Raw genomic sequence first — 24,933 nt, 5'->3', positions numbered from 1 at the left:
GACTTATTCATTACGAAAGTGGTTGTTAATAAACAAAAGGTCTTCTATTTAACATTTAGACTGTTCTGTGGGTCGCACTGCTGTTCCTTCATTTATTAGTCCTAAATTTCTTATAAGAGATCCAAGAAGTTGGAAACCTTTGGTGTGAGGTGTGGAAATTCATTTTATCACTTACGTCCTGCTAAAGTTTCTAAAAATAGCCTGGGTTGCCTGTTAGATTTCCCCAGTAATGTGCCACAGAATAAAATAAATAGAAGTAACAACAAAGGAAGAAGAGCAGCATGTCCTTCCTGCATGCAAGACTGCACTTATGAATATTTATGAATTTTAACATAATTACTGCTGTGTATCTGGAAAGGCAGGTTATTATTGGGATTCATCGGATACATTTCTGGGATGAAGATCGTCCAATAAGCGTGGGAGCTGGATGATGATATGGTGTGAAATAAAGGTGACATAGGACCCAGCCTGCCTGGCAATACCCAGCTCAAATGCTTACAGTTATTATAAAGATATATATTTTTATTGATTTCAGAGAGGAAGGGAGAGGGAGAGAGAGATGGAAACATTAATGATGAGAGAGAATCATCCATCAGCTGCCTGCTGCACGCCCCCACCGGGGATTGAGCCTGCAACTCGAGCATGTGCCCTGACTGGGAATTGAACTGTGACCTCCTGGTTCCTAGGTAATGTTCAACCACTGAGCCGCACTGGCCGGGCATGCTTATGGTTTTTATCATTAAAGTTGTTTGTTTTATTTTAATACTGGTCTTGGAAAGTACTTGTAGCATGGTTACCTGGGAAATGTATCACAGAAAACCTTTGTGAATTCATTTGCCCATATTAGGCCAAGTGGACTGGCCCCGTCCCTAACCATTTAGTTAGCTGTGCCATCTGTCAAGTTGAAGATTGGTGACTTTGATACATCAGGGGGACTGGGTCGGTGAGACCTGGTAGGGTGGAGTGGCGGGGGAGGGACGCTCAAAGAGATCTTTGTGAGGTTTGGAGCATTTTAAGAGAAGGAAATTGTATGTCTCTTGCTTCAAGGCAGCAGGTAGGTTTTTTGAGTGTGCTAGAAATTCCAGATCTGTGAAATAATAATGGACGCGGGCCATTACAGATGATGGAGGTGATGAAAGGGAATATTAACGTTGTGCTGGTTAATATTTTTTGAGGTCAGAGACTCCCTCCAGGGGGACTGGAAAGCTTTGGGCTCTTCCAGACAAATACATAAAACACCCACAATGTTCCTTTCAGCTTCAGGGGATGCACTGACCCTTGAAGCCCATTTGTGCGTCCAGGTTACAAACCTCTAGGCTGAAGGAAAACTAGGGTTTTTAGGAACATGCCAGTTTTTATAATTTAGTATTCATTTGGGAAGCAGTTGGTAGTCATTGCAGTTTTTTGCTTTGGGGATTGGCATGGTCATAGTAATTCTTACATTTCTTATAGGATGCCCATAGAAGTCAGTTACATAGAATATTGTAGCTGTTGCAAGGTACAGTAGAGGTAAAACTATATAACTGAAAAAGTAAGACTTTCAAATATTCCTTGAGGCAAATGCGAACACATGCATTAAATGTAATTTTACTTCCCAGTGAAAGGTGTTCTCACTGGAAGCTCTGACTTAGTTACCACGATCTGGAAGATTTGTTAATGACTTATTTATAATTGTTTCTTTCACTTGAGAGATGATTCTGGGTTGTTTTTCTTTTCATTCTGCAGAAATCATAACATGATTCATGAATCATACTTTGCTTTTATGACAGTTTGTAAACCTTCATTTAGACCATCTTGATATGTCTCCAAACAGTCAATATAGATTATTCTCCAAATAATCTCCACCCACCCAGGCCTTTACCACACTACTGTCTGTGTCCATGGGTTATACATATATGCATAGACATTCTTTGGTTAATCTCTCCCCCTCCCCCTTTCTGTCTGCCTTACCCTCTCTTCCCTCTGAGATTTGTCAGCTGTGTCATGCTTCTATGTCTCTGGATCTATTTAGTTCATCAGTTTATTTTGTTCATTAGATTCTACATATGAGTGAGATCATGTGATTCCACATGTGAGTGCAATTATGGGATACTTGCCTTTCTCTGGCTTGAAGAGAAAGGAAGAGTTAGGGAAACGGAAACTTCCAGGTATGTTCAGGTGCTTGCTGTGGGCAGCAGGAGCGTCTCCCTGGCGGTTCACGACCATATTGCCTTGAACCAGAGAAAAAGTTCATCACCGATGCGCCCGCATCCCACTGTGATGAGTCCTTTGCTTGTAACCCTCTCTTCTGCTTTAATCCAGATAGAACAGGGCTCTGTTGCCAGAGCCACGGTGGCCTATTTTTAAAGTTTAACTAATAACACAGATGCGAGGCCGTGCAGGATGGCTCAGAATAGAAGATCTAGTTGTATAATTGAGACAAAAAGGGATATCCTGGAAATAATATTATGTTTAGTAGTAAGTTTTAGAGCTTCTAATTATACTGGTCTTTTCCCTCCCCTAATTACTAATTTTAGAAAATGTTTCTTTCAATTTAAGAGTTAGTCAGCCTTAAATTTGTCAGCCGAAACTATGTTGGAAACCACATTATTTCCAGTTTGGTTGAAATTACATGGTGTTCAACCTGCATCTCTCCAGGTTCTTAGACTTGGGAGAGCTGCAGGGATTGAAGGCATTAGTGCGTGGGAGCCTCCAGAGGTCAGGACCTCCAGCCGCGTGGGCCCAGCACACGTTCCCACTTCTGTCTCTGGCTGGTTCTGGAATGCAAATGGGATTTATGGACTTCCTTGGGATAAAAGTGTGTTATTTATCCTCACTTTAAGGGTGAATTAGTAAACCAAATTCTGTCTCCATTTCATTTAGTTCTTTTTCTGGAGATCTCTCCTGTTCTTTCTTTGTCTCCCCGTTTTGGCTGCCTCCCTGTGCTTGTTTCTGTGTATGAGGTAGCACTGCCATGTCTCCCGGTCAGTCCTGGCGGAATGACCTTATGTGGTAGGTGTCCTGTGGGGCCCACTGGTGCCATCTCCCTGGTCACCTGAGCTGGGTGCTCCAGGGGTGTCCCTGGTGTGGGATGTGTGCCCTCTGGTTGTAGTTGACTCTGTGGGTGGGATTGACCCTCAGGCTGACTGACTGTGAGGACTGGCATGGCCACAGTAGACAAACTGTTGTGCAGGGGGCTGGCCCTACGGAGAGGGATTCGTGGCGGTTGGGCTCTGATGCCTGGCCAGCCTGCCCTTTGGGTGTGTCCCGTGTGGAGCTGGTTAGGTGGTGCTTGGGTGTGGTCTGCAGTCAGACACTGAGTGTGCCGATTCTGGGGCCATTTGGGAGGGGCTCCAGTGCCGGCCAAGGTCAGCCACTGCCTGTGCCTGGCGGGGGCCACCTGGTAGGAGCTACAAAGTGATCTGTGGTTGGGAGCTGCCTCTCCTGGGCTTGGAGGTGCCTGAGAGAGGCGAGGTTGCCAAACAAGGTTGGCTGCCACTAATGAGGGTTGGGGGCCACTTAGCAAGAGGTACAGGGCACGCCGAGGCTGGCCACTGCTTGTTTGGGGTGTGTAGATCTCTTAGAGACTTTAGGAAAGTCCACAGTGTGAGCCCATGAAGGCTGCTTGTGTGGAAAAGCCCCTGGGAGAGGTTCAGGTCTGGCGCTCCAGGTGGGTGGAACGGGGTCTCAGGGAATCGCCAGAGGCTCAGGGGCTCAACGAAGGAACAGATGACGCCTGCCAGCACTTGCATGCCTGTCCCTCCAGCCCTCACCCTGAAGCCAGTCAATTCAGTTCTTCCCTTGTGTCCCTGGAACCTTTGAGCAGCACTGGAGCTCAGAGTGAGCAAGTTTGTGAGCGAGTGAGTCTGTGCCTGGCCCTTTGAGAGAAAACTTGGGACTCCAGCAGTCTCCCTCTCACTCAGCCACCGTCCCAGCTGATTTTCAAAGCCAGATGTTGTGGGGGCTCCTTTTCTGGGCTCTGAGAGAGCCCAGTGTGATGCTCAGGGGGTACCTCTGCAACAGAGATATCCCTTCTGATTCTTAACCACCCCAAGTGGTGTGGGACCAGCCCAATCTGTCTCTGCCTCTCCTACCAGTGTGTATGTGGCTTCTTTCTGCCCTTAGTTACAGGAATCCTGTTCAGCTGGTCTCTGGTGGTTCTCCATGATGGTGGTTCTGTATTTTAGTGTAATCTTTATGTGGTTGTGGGAGGAGGTGTGAATAGCATTTCTTTACTCTGCCATCTTGACCAGAAGTCTCACCAGGTCCCAGACAGAAATCAAGAAAAGGGGCAGCTTTACATTTTAACGTCATAGCTCGAGTGAATCATAAATTCTAAATGAAGAACAAACATCTTTATTTTATTCTGGGAAGTAGCTTAAACATAGACTGAGACGTTTGACCATAGATAGCTAGTCTTAAAAATCATTTGGCTCTTGACCTTGAGCAGAAAATCCTGCTCTGTAGAGAGTAGGTATCCTCTCTGTTGACCTGGCCCAAGATGGAAAGACAGGGAGCCTTTCATGGGCTTTGGAATCACCAGGCTCAAATCTCTGATGGGATTCATTATGTCCTTCCATGTTGGATTTTTTGAAACTTTTCATAGGTTTTGCTCTTTTTACACGGCTCTCTATGAAAACACAGAGTCCTACCCCTGTGCCTTCCCTGGCACGTATGCCGTGCCCAGAATCAACTTCAGCCTTGGGCAGAACTAAATAGGCTCTCCAGTCTCCAAGGAGTCTTCCTAACATCGTCAGTCTTCCTTTATTAAGCTCATCCAGATCATTTCTAGTAAACACTTCAGAGTGTATCCCTGAACTCAGTGCCATGTGATATTTTTCTTGGTTTAATAGATGTTTGTTTGATCTCAACAAACTTTTACTGTCACCTTTAAGCTTCCAAAGACAAGAACCTTCTTTTTGAGGCGTAGTGTTGGGCACTCAGCAAATGGTCAATAAGGAGTTGGCATTAGTATTAGGTTATATGGAGAAAAAGTTCTGAAATGAGACTTTCTGGACTGAGACCTAAATACTTGCTAATATTAATTGAGCTGAACTGAGACTCTTTATTACACTCAACCTGGCATGAGCTACTTAAATCAAATTCAGTGAGAAATTATACTTATTAATCAGTAGAGTCAGCTTAGTGGTACCCAGGAAAATCTAGAGAAAAGTAGGTTAAATCAAAGCAGATTTTCCAACGAGTTTCAAGTAGTCTGGGTAGAAATATAAGAAAAATATTCTTATACTGCTTGACATGGCCCCAGATTGGACTTCTCTCTCATCAATATGAAGTTGAAATCACAGCTATTTGAAAGATTCGTCATGTTTTAAAGAAACAGGGGCACTTTTTTCTTGTTTCAGTTTGTTTTGTTTTTCATTTGCTGGTTTATTTTTTGTCATTGTTTGGTTTATTCAAGAGCAGATTGGCTTTCCTAATACTGAGGTCTGTGAGGAATTTTCCTCCTGGTCTTTATGAGCTGGACATGGTCTGATGTAGTGAATAACAATTTTGTTAGGAGGGGAGAGATACGGTTAAATGAGCTGATCCATTCAGATCCAAAATTACATAGTTGATTAGGTGTGAACCTTAAGAAGGCAATTGGTTCACTTTGTCCAGATTGCTCATTTTGCAAGCTCTTTGCTGCTGGGGCGATAGCTGCTGGAAAAGGATGAATTCACTCACTGATTGAATCCAGCCCCTGCTGACTCATGAGGAGCTGGGTGTAATTCTCATGACCACACAATGGTGGGTTGAAGCCTGATTTCCCAACCTTGAAAATTAATCTTTTTTATGCTCTTTCAGGGGGTGGTGGTATGTGTGTTGGGGCAGACAACCAAAGTGGTCTCTGTCCTTTCTAAAATTCAGGGATGTAATTTAGCCTCAATGTTCAAGGCTTCCTGCTGAAGTTGAGTCCGGGCAGAGTTTTTCCCCCATCGAAGTCATCAGCTTACGATCAGGAGCAATCTTGGAATAGAGGTGCCGTCCGGGAACTTTACATTGATAATATTCAAGTGGACTGTGAGTGGTCTCCTTCGCAGATGTGTGGGTCAAGGGCAGCCTCGGAAAGAGCCCAGGAAAGGAAGTGTGGGAGCCACAGATGGGCCAGTAGGCAGAGATTCTCTCCCACGGCTGCATCAGTGTGCACCTGAAAAAAGCCATTAGGAAGTGAAATTGGGCCTGGCTGGAGTGATTCAGCGGTTGAACGTGGACCTATGAACCAGAAGGTCGCACTTCAATTCCTGGTCAGGGCACATGCCCGGGTTGTGGGCTCGATCCCCAGTAGGGGACGTGTAAGAGGCAGCCGATCAATGATTTTCTCTCGTCATTGATCTTTCTCTCTCTCTCCCTCTCCCTTCCTCTCTGAAATCACTAAAAACATATATTTAAAAAAAGAAAGTGGCCTGGGCCATTTCTCTTTCTTTTGCCCACATTTTGATCCCTCTCATCCACTAGCTCTGGCCAGAGTGCCCAGTTGACGAGTCTGGGTCTCTGTCCTCTGTGAACTATGTTGTTCTCAGCCTCCACGGCGCACCTTATGCCCCACCTGGGAAGGTTAGGGAAGAGGCTCGGGCTCTCCTTTCACCTGCTCCCATTGTCCCTTTTAACATAAGGGAACCATCTCACCTTGATGTTCAGTGTCATAGCCTAGTGATCACAGGCTAGATAAACATCTGTGTCAGAGATGTGCTAGACTGTAAACTCTACCTGAAGTCAACTGTACAAACGATAGAACTCTGACAGTGGAGCAAATTACTAAGTTTCGAAGAAAATGGACACACAAAACAAAGCCAGACTGTGATCCCACTTTGTGGAGAGACGTGCCATCATCACCAGCTGCCAGGTCTTCTCCTTCTCCAGCCACTACACCTGTGCTCCTTTCTTTCTATGCAGCACCTGCTCCCCTTTCCTGTGCCACCCCATCTTCTGAGCACACGCACCGGATCCGTTTCCTGCTCTGAGCTCATGCCTCGTAGTTAAGGAGTGGCATGTTTTCAGCCCTTTGGGCCATAAGAACAAAAGCTCAGGCTGGGAGTTCTGAGTTGAATACCCTTTGAAACATGCTATGTGCCTTTGGAATTTTGCATTTTTCCCTCATAAAATGGGGACATAGGTGCTTGCCCCACATGATCTGCAAGGTTGTTGTGAACAGAGACAGTGGAGGTAAATTCTCAAAGCAGGATGTGTATGTGCCCTGGTTCTATTACTAACCTCCTGTGTGACTTTAGGCAAGTCACAGTACCTCTCTGGGCCTTGGCGTTTATATGTCCGCATAAAATAAGGGGCTTAGACAAGATGATTTTGAAGGTCTTCTCCAAGGCAACTAGTTAAATTCAGATGAATATGTTGAATATTTAGTGTTATGAGCTATAAATAAGGACTTGGTCCTTGTTTTTAAAGAACATATAATCTAGGGACTGGAGACAGATATAAATAAATCGCTATTGTGTGATGTGGTATCTTATGATCTTGTCCTACCATTCCGATTCTGTGATTGCCTCTCCGTCTCTTTAATTTTAGAGTTTATTTCTCTCCAGAGGGAAGGAATTATCAGACCTCTAGAGGAGTAGTTTTCATATGAGGGCATGGAATTTGCTTGATTTTTAGTGAAACAGCACTACTGATGGAGAGTGTGTATGAGTGGTGAATGCATCGGAGATGCTATGTAACATTCAGGCTAGACTTCTTCAGGTCAAAATCACCACCCGAAATTCCCATAATGACAAACTATTGAAAAACCCGTGGTCTAGAACATTTTGGAAAACTTTGTTGTTGGATATTCCTAGTTAAAATTTGTCTTCTTGAAAGAAATTAAATTTGTTCGGGTGAAGAGTCAGCTGATAGAAGACTGATCTAGAGATTTGCATCCCTCTCCCCCTCTTTTAAACAAAAGGATGCTAACTCTTTGCTGCTGAAACTGACTCTCTTTTCTTCAGTAAGTGGAAGGAAAACGTGGATATTTAATGCCTTATCAAAGTAGTGTTGAAGACTAAGGCCTTCCTGTTGCTCCCATCTCTATTCAGGCGGTAGCTGTTACTAAACCAGAGAAACAGTCTAACTATCTGAGTTAAGATGTGACGGGCCAGCTTACCAGCCTCAGATTCCTGCCAGGATGGATTGCTGAGCAGTTCCCCCATAGCGTATATTAAATTTCAGAATCTTGAGTTTTTATCATCAGATCATAATTTTTCTAACGGTCGCTGAAACCTCCTTTTCTAGGGTGTTATTAGGAGAATTAAGATGATGGCTGTGTGTGAAACGCTAGAGAGCTGAAACAAAGAGCCATTTCCTGTGGGTTCACCAGCTGAACTGCCATTTTCCCATCATTCACCCAGGCCTGCAGGGCCACGGTAGCACTCTAGCCCCATATGTAAAACTTCTGCTCTGGGTGGTGGAATGACATCCAAATTCAGCCCGTTGTCACAGTTTTTGATATTAATACCAAGAATTTAAGAGAAAGTGGCTGTGGGAGTCAGTTACTAGTGTGATGATAGTCCTTTTTTTTTGTTATTCTCAGGAAATGGCCTCAGGTTTCTGGGGAATGGACTCTATGGGAGGATGACTTAAGCTGTGGTACCTGTTCCACTTAGTTAAGTAAACTAGAAAGGAAGTTATTTTAAAAACTAACTTGTAAGTCATACCTCTCATCAGATACTATCTTCCTCACACAGTCTATTTTAGCGACATAGAAGGAAGAAAAAATATGTGCTGAGTTTAGAGGGACCTCTCTCTCCAGCAATGAAATCCAAACTTGGACATTTCCAGAAAAGATCTCATTTCAATATGCACCACATTGCTTGCTTCTGTTTGTAGATTTGGTATTCTTTTTTTGCTCAGGCAAAATTTTTACTTTTTTCTGCCTGTTTTGTTTTTATTTGCATGTTTTGTTTTAACAGAGAAACTTTAAGTTAGAATATTGATTCCAGGATTAAAACTATCGTGGACTTTTTTCCCCCTTTTTATTTAATTCTAGTCTGTATTAGAAATGTATACAGATCTTTACTGTCCTTTGGCTAGTTTTATAGCTCAAGATCACTATGAAAATAGTCATTAACATTACTTTTATAATTATGAAAAATATTACTATCTCACAAATGTTTAGGAACTTGATATTCTGTCACTTCAAGCCCCCTCAGATACCCCCCCCTCCCTGCCCCACACTAAGGTCAGTACAGCACCTACCACCATTGAAAAATGGGATACAGATATTTTTTTCTTGCCCTAGCCAGTTTGGCCTGTGGACTGAAGGGTCCTATATTTGGTTCTGGTCAAGGGCATATACCTCGATTACAGACTCCATCCTGGTCAGGGGCCCATGTGGGAGGCAACCAAAAGATGTGTCTCTCTCACATTGATGTTTCTCTCTCTGTCTCTCCTCCCTTCCATTCTCTCTAAAAATCAATGGAGAAAATATCCTTGGGTGAGGATTAACAAAAACCAAAACAAACAAAATATACATTTTTTATTAGGGTAATTCAATCTTAGCCTCTATTCATAAGAAATATATTTTATAACCTTCCCAGAATGCAAATTTTTAATTGAAATCATAATAAAGCATAATTAAATTTAAAAAATAAGTGAAAAACTTGCAGAATGAGTTTTCTAGCTCCAGAGAGCTATTGTGTTATAGACACAGTGTGTTCAGTGAGGGGACTGGGCTGGTGACTGGACAGGCCTGGCTGTGAGTCTGGCTGCGTGTTTGTGGACCGACTGCCAGTCTTTTTTATTTTCCTGTTACAATATTTTTGTTTGTTGTTATTTTTATTGAATTTATTGGGGTGACATTGGTTAATAAAATTCCATAGTTTTCAGGTGCACAATTCTATAATCCATCATCTATATATTGCATTGTGTGTTCACCACCCCAAGTCCAGTCTCCTTCCATCACCGCTTATCCCCCACCCCTCTCCCACCTCCCCCACCCTGTTTCCCTCTGTAATCACCTTAGTGCTCTTTAAACCTTTCAGGTCTCAGCTTCATCATGGCCAATGGAAAGGTAGCAGGTCTGCTGCGCAGTTTGCTCTGGAGATCCTGTCCCACTGGGAGGTGCTGGGGAGGATGAGGGCTCCTTACTGAAAATGAGAGAGCCCGTGGCCACTGGATGCAGACCTGGCGTTGGACGGGGTAATTCCAGACAAAATAAGTTTAGTGGCTTCTGAGATGTCAATCTGAAGGCACGTGACCACTTTGATCACTTTAAAAGATAAAAAGTAAAACTAGCACATTAAATGCACACAGGTGACAGGACACATCCCGATTTGAAAAGCATTAACGTGTGTGTATTAGGGTATATGGAGGGACCTACCAAGCAAAATGCATAGGGAATTGAGGCAACCTGCTATTTGCTGGGCCTCACAACTCAACAGCTCATATGCTGGGTACTAGCTCTACTTCTGCGAGAAGCTTCTGGCACCAGCGTTAAGCCAGTATGCTACCCTTGAGGGATGCACAGTGGGTTTCTTCCAGTTCCACTGAACAGGTATTGTTGATCCCTGCTATGTGATAGACCCTGTACTAGGTGCTTGGGACACAATAAATAAGACAAAACTGAATCCCTGTTTGCACAGAGCTTATAATAGTATCCAATAAGGAATTGTAAATGTGTTAGGTATACGGCACGCATGTCGAACTCAAAGGCTAACACAGGCCAAATAAATGAGGCATGTGGACTGCAGTCCGCGAGTTTGACATGCCTGGTGTAAGGGAAAGGAGGGGATATACACAATGTTCTGGTAAGGGGTGGGATTATGCTACATACTTTGGTAAATAGTGTATATAATTTATGTGTTAAGTCAACTCTGTGAAGATATGCTGAAATTATTGGTCCTACATAAACAATAGATGAAGAGGCAAAGGGAAGTTGTTGCTGTCTTCAGGTATATGACCATTTTTGGGTTTGTTTTGTTTAAATAAAAGAATATGTTGACCAGGTGTTCAGCCAAGGAAGAATGAAGAATGGTACTAGTGACAATGCCAAGCAAGCTCTCTTCCGCGCTGTGTGCTGGCTGTCATGACAAACATGTTTATGTTGTGTCTCATCTGATCCTCCTGGCAAGGGCCTCTCTCGTACAGAGGAGGCAGCTGCAGCTTAAAGAGACTGAGGGACTCTCTCCGGGTCAGACCACAGTGAGGGGGGGACAGCCCCGGAGCCCGGATTCTAATGAACCGTCGTCCTGTGGGTGTTGCTGCTTTTCCATATTTCTTGTAGATGCTTGATGTTTGAAAGTTTATGGTTATTGCAGGAGTTATAACCTCCAATGACAGCAGGTCACAGAGCTGTAGATGGAAGGCAATACGGAGTAATGTTCAGGAGTCAGGAGTGGTCCTGCACCAAAGGCATTTATTTAATAGGAGGAGAGACAAAGGAATCTGTGGACCCCCACCTCCCTGGGAAGTGAGGTTGGTGGGGAGCGCCTGTTTATAGGTTTTTCTCACATTAACTCAACCTAATAGTCATTAAGATCGATGGGCGTGTGCGTGTGCGTGTGTGTGTGTGTGTGTGTGTGTGTACACACACGCATGTGTGTGCATGTGTGTCTAAGGATGCATTGTGTTATGCTGGGCACGGCTTGGGCTTTGGAGGTTTGAATCTAGACCCTGCTGTGTGACTTTTGAACAAATTGCGTAACTTCTCTGAACTTTGTTTTCTTCATCAGCCCCAAATAATAATTACCTAGAGGGATTGTTGAAAGATTTAGGAATAATACACACATAGTTCTCAGGACTGTGCCTGGAACAGAGTGGACACAGTGAGCAGTAGCTGTTGTTTTTAATATATTTAGTCTTTGCAGGCAGCTCTTAAATCACATGTATCACCATCTCTTGGCACAGACTTGGCACTGCACACTCCCTTCACCACTTTGGTCGTACATAATCTTAACTTCTTTTCAGTAGGTAATGAGAGCCATCAGAAAGCTGCAGATGGGTGAGAAGGTGCTGTGCCCCACAACGCCTCTCCCTGGTTATAACAAAAGTCAGTCTCATGCTACATCTGCCACACACGAAGATGTTTGTTAAATATTTATTAGCACGGAACAATTCATGCGCCGTGTACTATAGTTGGGTGAAGGCTCGGCTCTTTCAGGTACTAGACCACCGCCTTTCTGGAAAGGTCCATGTGGGGCAGATTGGACAATAATCCCACCCAGGATCTATTTACCCTCCCATGGACCTCAGCTAGAAATCTTCTGCCCTGAAGCCCAGACACAGTGTCGTTTAGGCTCAAGCCTTGGGCCCTGTCCCTTCAGCGTCTTCCCGGCGTCTTACCCTGCTCATGCAGAGAGAGTATGAATGTGAAAAGATGCAGCAGCTCACCTATTTTGAATGCCATGAATTTCCCAATCTGTTTCTGACGCCTGTGGTGCTGATGATCAAACCTCTGACCTCGCCAATCAAACCCCGTTTCTGACATTCATTATGGTAATTAGAAGGTCTCCGGGGGTTGCGGGAGCCCCCAGCAGCCCGAGTGCTTGTGGGCTTGTAGCTTTGTTCCTGATTAGAAGGAGTGTTTTGAGCACAAACTCAGACTGCAGAGCAGTGATTTTCACCCAGAGTGACTTTGCCCCAAGGAGACGTTTGGCAATGTCTGGGGACACTTGGTGGTCACAACTGTGAGGAGGGTGCTATTAAAAACTAGTGTGTAGGGTCCAGAGATGCCACTAAACTTCCAACAGTGCCCATGACTCTCCCTCACCCCCTCACCTCCTCACCCCTCGAAACAAAGAATTATTTGGCCCTATGTGTCATTGACAAGGAGCCTGAGATGCTCTGCCCTAGAGGGGAGTTTAAAAGGCCTCACACACTCACATTGTATGACTTTGGCTATGATGCTATATTTTAATGTTAAATTACAGGCTTCATAACGCTCCCCACATAAACTTGGTTGTAAAGACTTGAATGAATTTAGTAATTCATTGCAATGTAATATATGTGGAAGGCATGAATTTAGATCCTAGTTATTTATTGCCTATGGTAGATCCAATGAATAGCATAGCCTATACAAACTTTTCAAAATGGTGGGCCTTGGCCTTGTTCAACTGGAATGTAAGGATGGACTTCCATTGCCTGAGTACAGTATAGTGCTCCTATAAGCTGCTGTTTTGTGTGTGTGTGTGTGTGTGTTTTAAAAATAATTTTTATTTATTTCAAAGAGGAAGGAAGAGAGAAAGAGAGAGAGAACCATCAATGATGAGAGAGAATCATTGATCAGCTGCCTCCTGCACACCCCACACTGTGGATCGAGCCTGCAACCCAGGCATGTGCCCTGACCAGGAATCGAACCATGACCTCCTGGTTCATAGGTCGATGCTCAACCAATGAGCCACCCTGGACGGGCTGTCTTTTTTTAAAAAAAGTTTTTATTGATTTGAGAGAGAGAAAAGGGAGAGGGAGGGAGAGAGAGATAGAAACATCAATGATGAGAGAGGATCATTGATCCGCTGCCTCCTGCACGCCCCCTACTGGGGATCGGAGCCCATAACCCGGGGATGAGCCCTGACGGGGAATCAAACCATGGGCTCCTGGTTCATAGGTCGATGCTCAACCACTGAGCCACACCGGCCAGACTACATTACTGCCTTAATGGACACTCCTGAGCTATCAGGCTTTTCCATTGACTTCAGTGCAACAAACAGACACTGAATGCCTGAGCCTGGGGGAGGGGCACATCCAACAGCCGCTGGCCGGGGGAGTTTACGACGCAGTAGAAACCAGGCCCGTGCCTTCAGCAAGGCCACGTCAATGATGGTCATGTCCCAATGGCCTCTGACCGGAGAAATACTCCGTTACCCTAGTCTCACTCCATCTGAAGCCAGACAGCTCCATTCAGTGCTTTTTTGCGTTATTTCCATGTGGCCTGAGCCTTGCAGATATCTGGCCACAGTACCACCAGATAGCAATGGTATTATTGCATAGTTTATCTAAAAAAAGCAAAATGAATAGAAACCACAGGTGTTCAAGAGAAATAGACTCTCTGAAGAAGAAGATTCACAGAAAGAAAAAAACTCTACAGTTTGACTTTATTGTGAAAATGCCACGCTCGATTCTTAAGCTCTGGAACCAATGCCCTAGCCAGTTTGGCTCAGTGGATAGAGCATCGGCCCATAGACCAAAGGGTCCCAGGTTCAGTTCTGGTCAAGGGCATGTACCTTGGTTGTACGTTTGATCCCAGGCCCAGGTTGGGGTGCATGAGGGAGGCAACCAATTGCTGTGTGTCTCTCACATCGATGTTTCTCTCTCTCTCTGTCTCTTCCCCTCTCTCTAAAAATCAAGAGAAATATCCTCGGGTGAGGATTAACACCCCCCTCCCCCCACCAAACAAACAAACAAACTCTGGAACCAAGGAAATGATCAGTAGCCTCACCAGCATGGTGGGGTCTCTGGTGCCTTCGCTGATCCCGGGTAATGATGCCTCTTAGCCTTTGCTGCCTTGGCTAAAGGAATGCTCGGAACACCCACCAGCTGCTCATCGGGCCATCACTTCCCCTCTTTGGAGATGGCACTCGAGGCTGTGTGGGTGGCTACATAATTACGGACATGTCTTCATGTAGGAATGCGGCCTGAAACCTTCTAAACTTAGAAACTATTCAGGTCAGACCCACGAATGTTGTTTTTGGACAGTGATCACTGTGGCATTCTCCAGGGTTTGTAAAACGAGCCCTGACATTGCCAGCCATAGATTTCAGCTCTAACAGCGACCTGTTCCGTGGGTAACCCTGGCCCGGAGAACACTCATTCTTCTTTTTACAACTCGACTCCATTAATTATTATTTTTTAAATTGGGGTTTCACTTGGCTATAGGTAGATAATTTTATGGGAAGGGGTAAAAGTTTGGTCAGCGGGGGTGAGGAGGTGTAAAAAGAGTAATTAGGTTTGAGATCAGTTGTATTTTTAATATTATATTCGCCAAGCAGTGGGGTTAGTTTCCTTTCAGCCGATTAAGTTACATGACTATTTGGTGAATAAACTTTGCAGAAATAGCAAAATTTGTCTCCGTGTCACTCGTAAATGATTTATTGTCTTTCTCATTTAACATTTTTATGTATCAATGGTATATATTTTAAAAGTCCCAGCCAAAGTCTATATTCCAGCACTGCCTACCTTTTATATTCTTCTGGGCAGAACATGAAAAAAGAAAAAAGAGAAAGGTCCCACAGTATGTAGTAGAAAGAAATTTCTCAGGAATAATTTGTTTTTCTAAATCCAGTTTTATATGAATTCTCAAGGCATTCAGCAAGTGGAGAGTGGTGTCAGGGAAAATTATAATCCTAGACCAGAAAAGCCGTTACAGCGTCTGCGCGTCACAGCGATCAGACCATGTTCCAAAGCACCGGGTGACCAGGCAATTGGCAGGTCTCTTTTTATGAAGACAAATAGCTTGTGTGACCCAAGTTTTCTACTGACTGGGTACACTTTTCCTGTTGTTTTGCTAGTTACCCCAAATGGTAGCATGGTTAAAAATGTAGTCTCATCCTGGGTTTGGTTGAGGAATTTCAGCTAAATGCAGGTTACAGGGGAATCTTAGGTTTTTACTCCATGTGAGGTGCAGTAGAACGCAATCCCGTCCTCTATCCTATTTATACAAAATAACAGAGTAGCAAAAGCAGCGAAGAATTAGATTCTTGTTTTACCTTTGAAGTAAAAACTCCGGGCTCTCTTTTATCTAGATTCAGCACATAGATAATGAGACACTTCTTGCATGGGTAGCTGGCATCAAAATGATCTCCATGCCCTCTCTCTTTTCATTTTAGACTTTATTGTGTTGCTTGTGTGTGTTTAAAATATGTTTTTATTGATTTGGGAGACAGAGGAAGGGAAAGGGACCGAGAGAAACATTGATGAGGGACATTGATCAACTGCCTTGTGCATGCCCCCTACTGGGGATGGAGCAAGCAATCTGGGTATGCGTCTTGACTGGGAATTGAACTGGTGATCTCTTGGTTCAGAGGTTGATGCTCAACTCCTGAACCACACAGGCCAGGCAAACCTTATTTCGTTATTATTGGTAAAAGAATAATTCTTTTGGGTAAAAGTTGGATCTTTTTAGCCAAAGTAAAAGCTTAGACCTGGTCAACTTTTTTTTCTTTCTTACTGCAAGGCGTTGGCCATGCTGGGGTCTGCCACAGACGCCTGCACAGATAACGCCGTTGAATGGGAAGCGTGCCCTAACTCTTGCCTGCTTCCAGACCTCTCCCAGACGGGAAGTGTCTTCTCCCCGGAGGGCTGCCCTGTGAAGAATACATTCATTGCAGCAGCCATTAGAGCTGCCTGAAGCTGGGTGTTAGGCAGCTGTGACTGAAGGCGAAGTGGAGTGGTTTTTTAACAAGTAGATGACAGATATATCAAGGCAGGTTTGTTGTTTCCATGAGACATCACTTGGGCTCCATTCAAATTGGGAGCCTGACAGTGCCTGATTGAGTGTCTGGGATTTAAAAGACAGTTCAGTGTCTCTCCTAGTTGTGCTAGAGTTTTGGGTGAACTGTCTTTGAGGTTCATCCATTCAGCCAGCATTCAGAGCAGGGGTGGGGAACCTTTTTTCTGCCAAGGGTCATTTGGATATTTATAACATCATTCACAGGCCATAGAAAATTATCAACTTAAAAATTAGCCTGCTCTATTTGGTTAAACATTTAATTAACTCACCCCTAATGCCTTGGCAGGGCCAGACCAAATGGTTTTGTGGGCCTTAAACGGCCTGCGGGCCAGATGTTCCCCACCCCTGAGTTATGGATGCCCACTGTGTGCCGAGTGCTGGACAGTTGAGGGCATGTTGGGGACTTACCAATTGCTGTTTTTACACTGGAATTTTCTGGGCTGAGTAGGAATTTAATTTTCTTTCTTCATTCTCATTGTGTACTTTATGAACTTTTTATTCAAGTCACCAAGTTTTCTAGCATTTTCAAAAAGGTACAAAAGGAAATTGAACAATGTTTAGCTCCCTGATTCTAGAGAATAAGGCACACCAGGCAAAGGTGGGGGTCTGTGTTTTTAAATAGAATTTCTAAAGGAGTAAAAGAGGGAACACAATGCACAATTTACACAGCTCCTAGGAATATATTTCATACAGAGTCTCATGGCATTCCACTTTGAAGCTTGATTGTCCTTGGCTACAAAACGAGCTGTCCCATTGGGTGACTGGACAGAGAGGGCGGGGCCACCAGTATCAGCTTAGCCGGTGGTAGTTGGTAGTGGGCCTCAAGTCCCAGGAGAAAGGTCCTCCTTTTCCATATCGGGTGCTACTAAATGGAAATGAACCCTCAATTATAGGCAGTACTAAGAATTAATGACCAGGGGCCAAACAAAATAGAAATGAATAGAAGGGATGTTAACAAGCTTTTATTGAATACGATCTTAGAGGTGAGAAAATGAAGTTGGAGGATGGCAAAGTACTACCCCAAGCTTGTACAGCAGCAAGTAGCATCACTAGTATTCTTACTTAGAGCGAATTGGCTCTGAAGTCCCACGATTATTCTATCATCCAAAATGCTGTTAGCACCTTTGCAATATGGTATAGCCATTAATCTATCAAAACTCTCGCTTAAGTAGAGGTGCCTTAATTTGTGTTTATTTATCCACCTTAATGAATTATATTTTCACAGTAATTTTACTTCTCTTATTATTTTAATAGCTTTCTTGAGATGTACTTTATATAGATTCAGTTTACCAATGTGAAGGGTACAACTTAATGATTTTTAGCATATTCACAGGGTTATGCAACTATCAATACAACCTCATTTTAAAACAGTGTTACCCCTTTAACAGAAACTGCACACTGATTAGCAGTCACTTTCTATTCCCACTTATCCACTACCCACCTCCAGCCTGAGGTAACCACCAGTCTACTTACCGTGTCTATAGATTTGCTATTCTGGACATTTCATAAAATGGGAAAACACAATATGCAGACCTTTGTGAATGGCTTCTTTTTAAAAATTTATTGTTGAAAGTATTACATATGTCTCCCTTTTCCCTCTTCCATCCTGCTCCTGCCCACTAGCACAGGCCCTCACCCCCCTATTGCCTGTGTCCATTGGTTATGCTTATTTGCATACACACAAGTCCTTTGGTTGATCTGTGAATGGCTTCTTTGTCTTAGCATAACTTTTTAAGGTTCATCCACGTCGTAGCATGTAGCATGTATAAGTACTTCATGTGTTTTTATGGCTGAATAACATTCCATTATATGCCGCATTTAATTGATCTCTTCATCACTTGTTGGACATTTGAGTTATTTCTACTTTGGGGCTATAGATATAATGCTATTTACTCTAAACACTCATGAACAGGTTTTTGAGGGGACATAATTTTCACTTCTTTTGGACATAAACCTGTAAGCGGAATTGTTGGGTCCTGTGGTCACTCAATGTGTAACTTGTTGAGGAACCGCCAGGCTGTCTTCCAAAGCAACAGCACCTTTTGCATTCCTACCAGCCATGTGGGAGGTTTCCGGTTTCTCCCCATCCTCGCCAACACTTGGTATTCTCCATCTTTTTACCTCTCTCATGTACTTCAAATATGTCTATGAATTAGCCAAAGAAAAATATCCTTACTGTTACTTTATGGATAAAGACTCCAAATCAGCAAACGTTAAGTAAAAAGCTCAGTGTGTGTGTGAACAGAGGGGAAGTGCCACGAATAGTTCAAAACAGCAAGTTGCCCACAAGCCATGGAAATGGTTTTGAATCAGACACAGCCACGTTGGTCGTTCGGGCCCGCATTTCCCACCCCTCCATTTTAACGGTGATGAATCTAGAGCCCAGGCCCGGGAAGGAAACCGAACACTGGCTGAAGCTACGTGGGAGAGAAGCCAGAACTAGAAGCTCCGTCTCCTCGCCTCCCAGGCCACTGTTCCCACAGAGCCTACTGCATTCTGCCCACGGGGCTTATGAGCTCACCCATGCCATAGCAGCTCCGTTTTCTTAACTCGTCCATCCATGCCGACCTTTTATAAATAAACCTGGGGCACTGGAAGGTCAGCAAAGCCGAAGCCTCCCATTGGGAAGCTGCGGGAGGAATTTGTTCCACGTATGGCCTGGGATGAAACGCGTGTAGGCAGAAAGTGAGTGTAGGCAGCGCTACTTGGGTCTGAGTCCTGGCTCTGCTGCTTACTAACTGCTGGACCCTTTCTGTAATGTCTCCTTGTTTTTAAAACGAGGACACAAATGGTATCCACCTGGTGAAATTGTTCTGAGGATGAAATGAGATAATCTCTGTAACGAGGTTAGGGCAGCGCCTGGGTCCTAGGAAGCCCTCGGTAAATGTTGACAGGTTATTAATAGACAACATCCACTCGCTCAGACCACTGAAAACATTGTAACCTGAGATTTCTAGAAAGTAAACGAGTCATCCTTTTCATACAAGTCATCTCACCAGAGGAGCAGGCCTTTAGAAAAATAGCTGCTTCCTAGTTATCATGATTCTGAGCTGTCTGGAGCATAATACAGTCCCCTTTGTTAAGAGGGGAAAAACGTGCCCGGCCGGTGTGGCTCAGTGGTTGAGAGCCGACCTATGAACCAGGAGGTCATGGTTTGATTCACTGTCAGGGCACATGCCCGGGTTGGGGGCTCGTGTGGGGTGTGCAGGAGGCAGCCAATCAGTGATTCTCTCTCATCACTAATGTTTCTATTCCTCTCTTTCTGTCCCTTCCTCTGTCTGAAATCAGTAAAAACAAAAACAAAAACAAAAACAATCTACATATTTAAAGCCCTTTCAGAAATGGGCTTTTGAAAAAAATAAGGGGGAAAACACTTACTGGGTTAACTTCCCACCCTTCACAGACTCTGAACGATTTCCTTTATATTGTAACTTAGAAACTAATCTGGGATTTTCAGCTCGAGTTGACCTCAGAGTAAAAGCCCCAATGATGGGAAAGGTTTACGAAAGCACATATCCTAAGATGGGTGGAATATATCAGTAGTATTTCCCCTTATCATTAGTATTGTCTGATAATCAAGATAACAACCTACTGGGTTATTTTAGGGCCGACTGCATACATTGCAGAAGAAAGGGGCCCCACGAGGACCCAGAAGACGGGAGTACCCCCCTTCTCCCGAGCTCATGACCATGGACAGAGTGCCCACCTGAGCTGCAAGCTGATCAGAGCTGTCAGCTTCTGTCTCCTCGTCAGAAGGGGGCCAGGGGACTAACGGTTTCTCTCCCAGAGGGTCGTCTCGAGGACCCAATGACAGTCTGGGCATAACAGCAGAGGCACAGGGCTCAGTACACGGCAGCCAGAGAGCCGTGTAGTGGGTGCTGTGCGCCACACGGGAGATCTGGGGGTGAGTTCAGGTGAAGAAATTGGACATGCCCGTGTTCACATCGCATGATTCATGTCTGCTCTGCTGCTGCTGCTGCTGCTGCTGCTTTCCTGTAACCAATTTCAGAGCCTCTCTTGGCAGCTGGGAGTGTTTGGGATTAATTTCACACTCGCTTTATGAGTTGAGCCTTTTCCTGCAGGCAGCTCCCTGGGCCTCTGCCTCATGACTTTGGCATCAACTGATATGGCAGTGGGACAGAGATGTCCTCTGGGACCTCCATTTTATTTGGAAACCTTCAGTTTGAAACAGCAAAACAAAGGCCATCAACACATCGTGCTTGAAATTGTTAGCATTTATTGTTTCCTGGGGCCTTCCCTCTGCCGAGCACCAGGGAGCAACGTCTTGCACGGCCCGGGATGAGCCCTCCAATATGAGCGCTGCAGCTGCTTGGCCTCCTTCGCTCAGCGCCAGGTGAGCTGTGACGTCTTCTAGGCCTTGGTCCGACCTGGGTCTTAACGGGGCCAGCCTTTGAAGCCCTGTTCATTGTGTTGATTCTGCTCAATTCATTTGGCTCTCGCGGAGGACAAAATAAACTTGGCTGTTGCGGGTGAAACCAAATGGAGAACTGGAGATCTGCTTAGTATTTCATGCTGGCCAGTAGGTCAGGGAAATTTTCCTGGGGGGTAACTCACATGAGGGATTGTTTATCCCCTTTCTTTCCAGTTGCTGGGACCATTTGGGGATAGCACACTCTTTCCACAATGGCACAGACATGCACCCAGGGAGAGCCCGAGTGGAGACCTGCGCTTCTCCCGCCTGACGTCTTTTGGGCCCAGCTCAGGAAAGATCCGTGGCTCGGGCTGCTGTCTCACTGAGAAGCCATTCTTCCACCACAGCTGTGTTTAGCAATTTGGGTGGGTCCTGCACTGACATGCTGTTACACTTAGTAAGAATTTTCCCTGGATAGTGAGGAACGTGCATAAAAGCCTCTCTTGAGTCCCAGCTAATGCTCCAAATGTTTACTGGGCTCCCATAGCTGCTGAGAGTGTCACCTCCACCAGGTAATGCGCTCACTCAGAATGCTCCGTGGCTCCCCAGTACCGACAGCGTTAGGCGCGTGTTCTTCATCTTGACATTGTGGTTCTTTGACAGTTGCCCATGTTGCTTTTTTTTTTTTTTTTTTAAATCAAATGCTCTTCCCACAATGGAATATTTGTTCTTCTCCAAACAAGCAGCCTCCACTTTTCTACGTTAATGCATTTGGTCAAGGTGGTTTCCTTCACTGTGAAAGCCCCCATATCCAATATCTATTCTTTAAAAAAACATGTTTTTATTGATTTTAGAAAGAGAGGAAGGGAGGAGGATAGAGAGATAGAAACATTGCTGAGAGATTTGCTGCTTCCTGCACACCCCCTCCTGGGGATGTACCCTGACTGGGAATGGAACCATGACCTCCTGGTTCATAGGTAGACACTCAACCACTGAGCCACCCTGGCCAGGCCACTATCTATTCTTCAGGACACATTTCAGGTACCTCTTCCAGGTGATGTGCTGGTAAATATTGAACAACGGGTTCCCTGGGGAGGAGAGGCGGTGGGAATTCTGGAATCTTTTGTAGCATTTGTTGACTTCCATGTTGTCAGTACTTCCACTGTGACTGATTTCAAGGGACCTGCGAGAGGTCTCAGAATATGGACTTGGGAAGAAATGGGCAATAACCATTTCTGTTTCCAACCTGCAGGGGCAATAAGCATAAATAACCTCCAGGACCTAGACATTAGTGGGATAATTAGGAAGTAATTTTGAGTATTTATTACCTTTGTTTTAATGGATTTAATTTTAAGTTCATGTAATTTAATGTTTCAGAAGGGCCCAGTTTAACAGTTGACTCACAAAATTTCCCCAGATAGAACCATTGGTTTTCTCTCCTGAGCCGGGTGGAGCCGGCTGCTTCCTCCCCCACCTCTCCTCTCAAAGGCCTCCCCTCCCAGCACCAACGAGGCCCTTCTCTGAACCTGGGGGGACTTCAGGGCTCATCCAGGCTTTGGCGGGAGAGACTCACAGTCCGCATCCTGGCCTCCTGTTTCCTGGGTGTGGGCCAGCCGGCTACCTACTTAGCAGTCCCCAGTGTAAAATGAACATGCAGGGCCCTTGTTAAAGGCAGGAGAAAGGGCCGGCAAGACAGCTACTAACATATCCGCTTTCTCCTGTGTTCAGGGTCTCATTTTCACACCTTCTGATGGTATCTTTTATTTTCTAGCTAATGTCATTCCAAGTAAGGAAAAATTAACATTTAAATCCTTAGTATGAATTTGATCATTAACCGCTGTTATGCGATGCCAGTTTTAAATGCAAATCTACGAACACGTAACTCTATGTGTTCATGAGCACGTCTCCTCTGCTCACGCGCATGCTCTATTATCTTACCACCACCCCCTCTCCCCCCACATCTCACACACACATCACAAAGCACAAATGCAAAAGCAAAATTATTAAGCATTTCAAGAGGGAGATGGCAGGGCACTGAAGCAGGCGTGGAGCCCTCTGAGCAAGGGCACGGTGTGTGGGCCCAGATAGCACTGGGCACGTTCCTTACGTCTGCGAGACGTCATTTGTAAAGTAGAGATCACGCCCGCTAAGCCCAGGGCAGGTGTCTGCGAAGGCACTGCTACCGCGGGCACAGGGCAGGATGCCGGCGGGCAGTCTGTGCTCAGTTCCCTGGACGCATTGTTATTCACAGCAGTCCTGATGTTAATGGTGTTCCTCTTCAAGTCTATAGGATCTTCCCTACATGGTCAGCATTGGCCTCCCTGACCTATTTTCCTTTCTTCATTATAAACTCTTTGAAGGTAGAGGTGAGATCTGTCGCCACTGAATTCCCTGTAGTGCTTCCTGCAGATTTTTGCACCTACCTGGCTCCTGGGAGGTGTGCATGACCTTGATCTTTGCATGATTTGGCCTTACTGACAAGAAGCATCTGTGTCTTAGTAACATGGCCCCCTCAGTGAGGCTTGATTGGTAACAGTCCCAGGAAGGATAAAATATAAAGTTGGGCTTTAACAGGAGTCCGTTGTAATCATGGCGGGGGGTGGGAGGGAGGAGGACGAGAGGGAGGGCAGATGAGTCCAGGTGTTTTGGTTTAAGGACGGTGGCCTCCTCCTGTCTCTTGGAGGGACTGCCTGAAGTCATGGGGAAGGGATGCGTTCCAGGCCTCATCGGAGTGAAAAGGCCCCGGGGACATTAACTCTGGCCCGGAATAATTTGTCCCTTTGGGAAGTCCTTTCACACTTTGTGTCCTGCACAATTAGGACATTATTACAATAATGTTTCTTTCCACTGATTGGTTGTGTATGTGTGTATGTGTGTTTTCTGTCCAACAAATTATAAGACCCTCATGGGCTATAAGAAACCTTGCAGGTCTTTGGAGCACGATGGAAGGCAGCACAGTGATAGGTGCACAGTGAGCAATGCACTTATTGTGCAGCTGACTTTGGTCCCAGTTCCCAGGGCTCCCTGGGGAGCTGCATGCCCTGAGCCAAGGGGCAAAGCGTCCCCGTCCGCCTGGCATTGTCAGGCCAGGACCTCCAGCCGCTTTGTCTTTCCCTGACCTACGTCTCTGTCCCAGTGTCCCCCAGACACCCCGAGACCTGTCCCCCTACAGCGCCTCTCCCTCCGTGGAATTTGGGAGACCACACAGCTGTAGAGTCGACTTGTTTGAATGATGATTTTTTAACACGCGCCTTGGGCCAGTGTCAATAGCCCATGAAATCTCACCGAATGGATCGTCTGCACGAGACCTCGGAAACTCGGCTGAGCCCCAGGCTTCATGCTGGTGGGATGCACAGGAAGGTGCTCGCTGCTCTGACTTTGCTGTTCCCATCCTGGGGGTTGTCTGACGTCTCTCGCCTCTGGGCCAGTCCATTCATTACTTTTAATGAGCACAGAATTCACCAAGACATTGAAATAACATAAAACACCAATGGGCAGTCTTGGATGTTCCATCCAATTGTTGCTTTAGTTCTTTTTTCCCCCCACAGATTATTCAACAGGATGAAAAGAAGAAAAAGAAAAAGCCAATTCTACTCACTCCTGCCAATTCTATCCTAAGTAGACTTGGCCTTGTAAAGCTAACACACCCGAACATTTTTTTTCTTTCAGGTCCCTGTGGGCCGGTGCCTGACATTTGTCTTCAAAATGACATATTACTCAACTGGCTAAACGTTTGAACGCTGTCTATCTTTTGGCTATAACAACATTGATATTCCAACTATGAAACAGATGAAGAAGAATCAGAGGGAGATAGCTATTTTCTGATAGGGGTGTAATGAAGTTATTATTTTAAATGATAGGGCAAATGCAGTCATTTTGATAAGAATTTTTTAAGTCAACCCATCTCTGTGGCTAACCAGTGTTAGAGACAGTAATAACTGTGCTAGAGGTGACTTTTATTAGCTTATTGTGGGAGGTCCTGGACAAGGCCCCATTAAGCTGATTTCATGGGTATTTGTGCCTCCGGCCACATGGATTTGGAATTCCTTTGGGCATTTGTTTTAAAGAAGGAAAGGAATAGATGAATGGTAACTCCCTTATTCCTCAGCATCCCTTGTGTTGGGGGAGACAGAGCCAGCAGATTGTTGGAGGGAACACAGCGTGTGCCACATGCTCTTTGGAGGCCCCAGGGGGTGTGAGATGGTCCCTA

At 45.0% G+C, this 24,933-nt stretch overlaps 1 protein-coding gene across 6 annotated transcripts in view; it reads left to right on the top strand.

The window, feature by feature from the left end:
- BBS9 (Bardet-Biedl syndrome 9) overlaps window positions 1-24,933 on the top strand; it is a 323,047-nt gene that overhangs the window by 240,153 nt on the left and 57,961 nt on the right. The window lies entirely within an intron of this gene.

Source organism: Myotis myotis, unplaced genomic scaffold (genome assembly GCF_014108235.1).
Source record: "Myotis myotis isolate mMyoMyo1 unplaced genomic scaffold, mMyoMyo1.p scaffold_m19_p_11, whole genome shotgun sequence".
NCBI classification, from domain to species: Eukaryota; Metazoa; Chordata; class Mammalia; order Chiroptera; family Vespertilionidae; genus Myotis; species Myotis myotis.
This window is presented reverse-complemented; position numbering and strand designations above follow the sequence as displayed.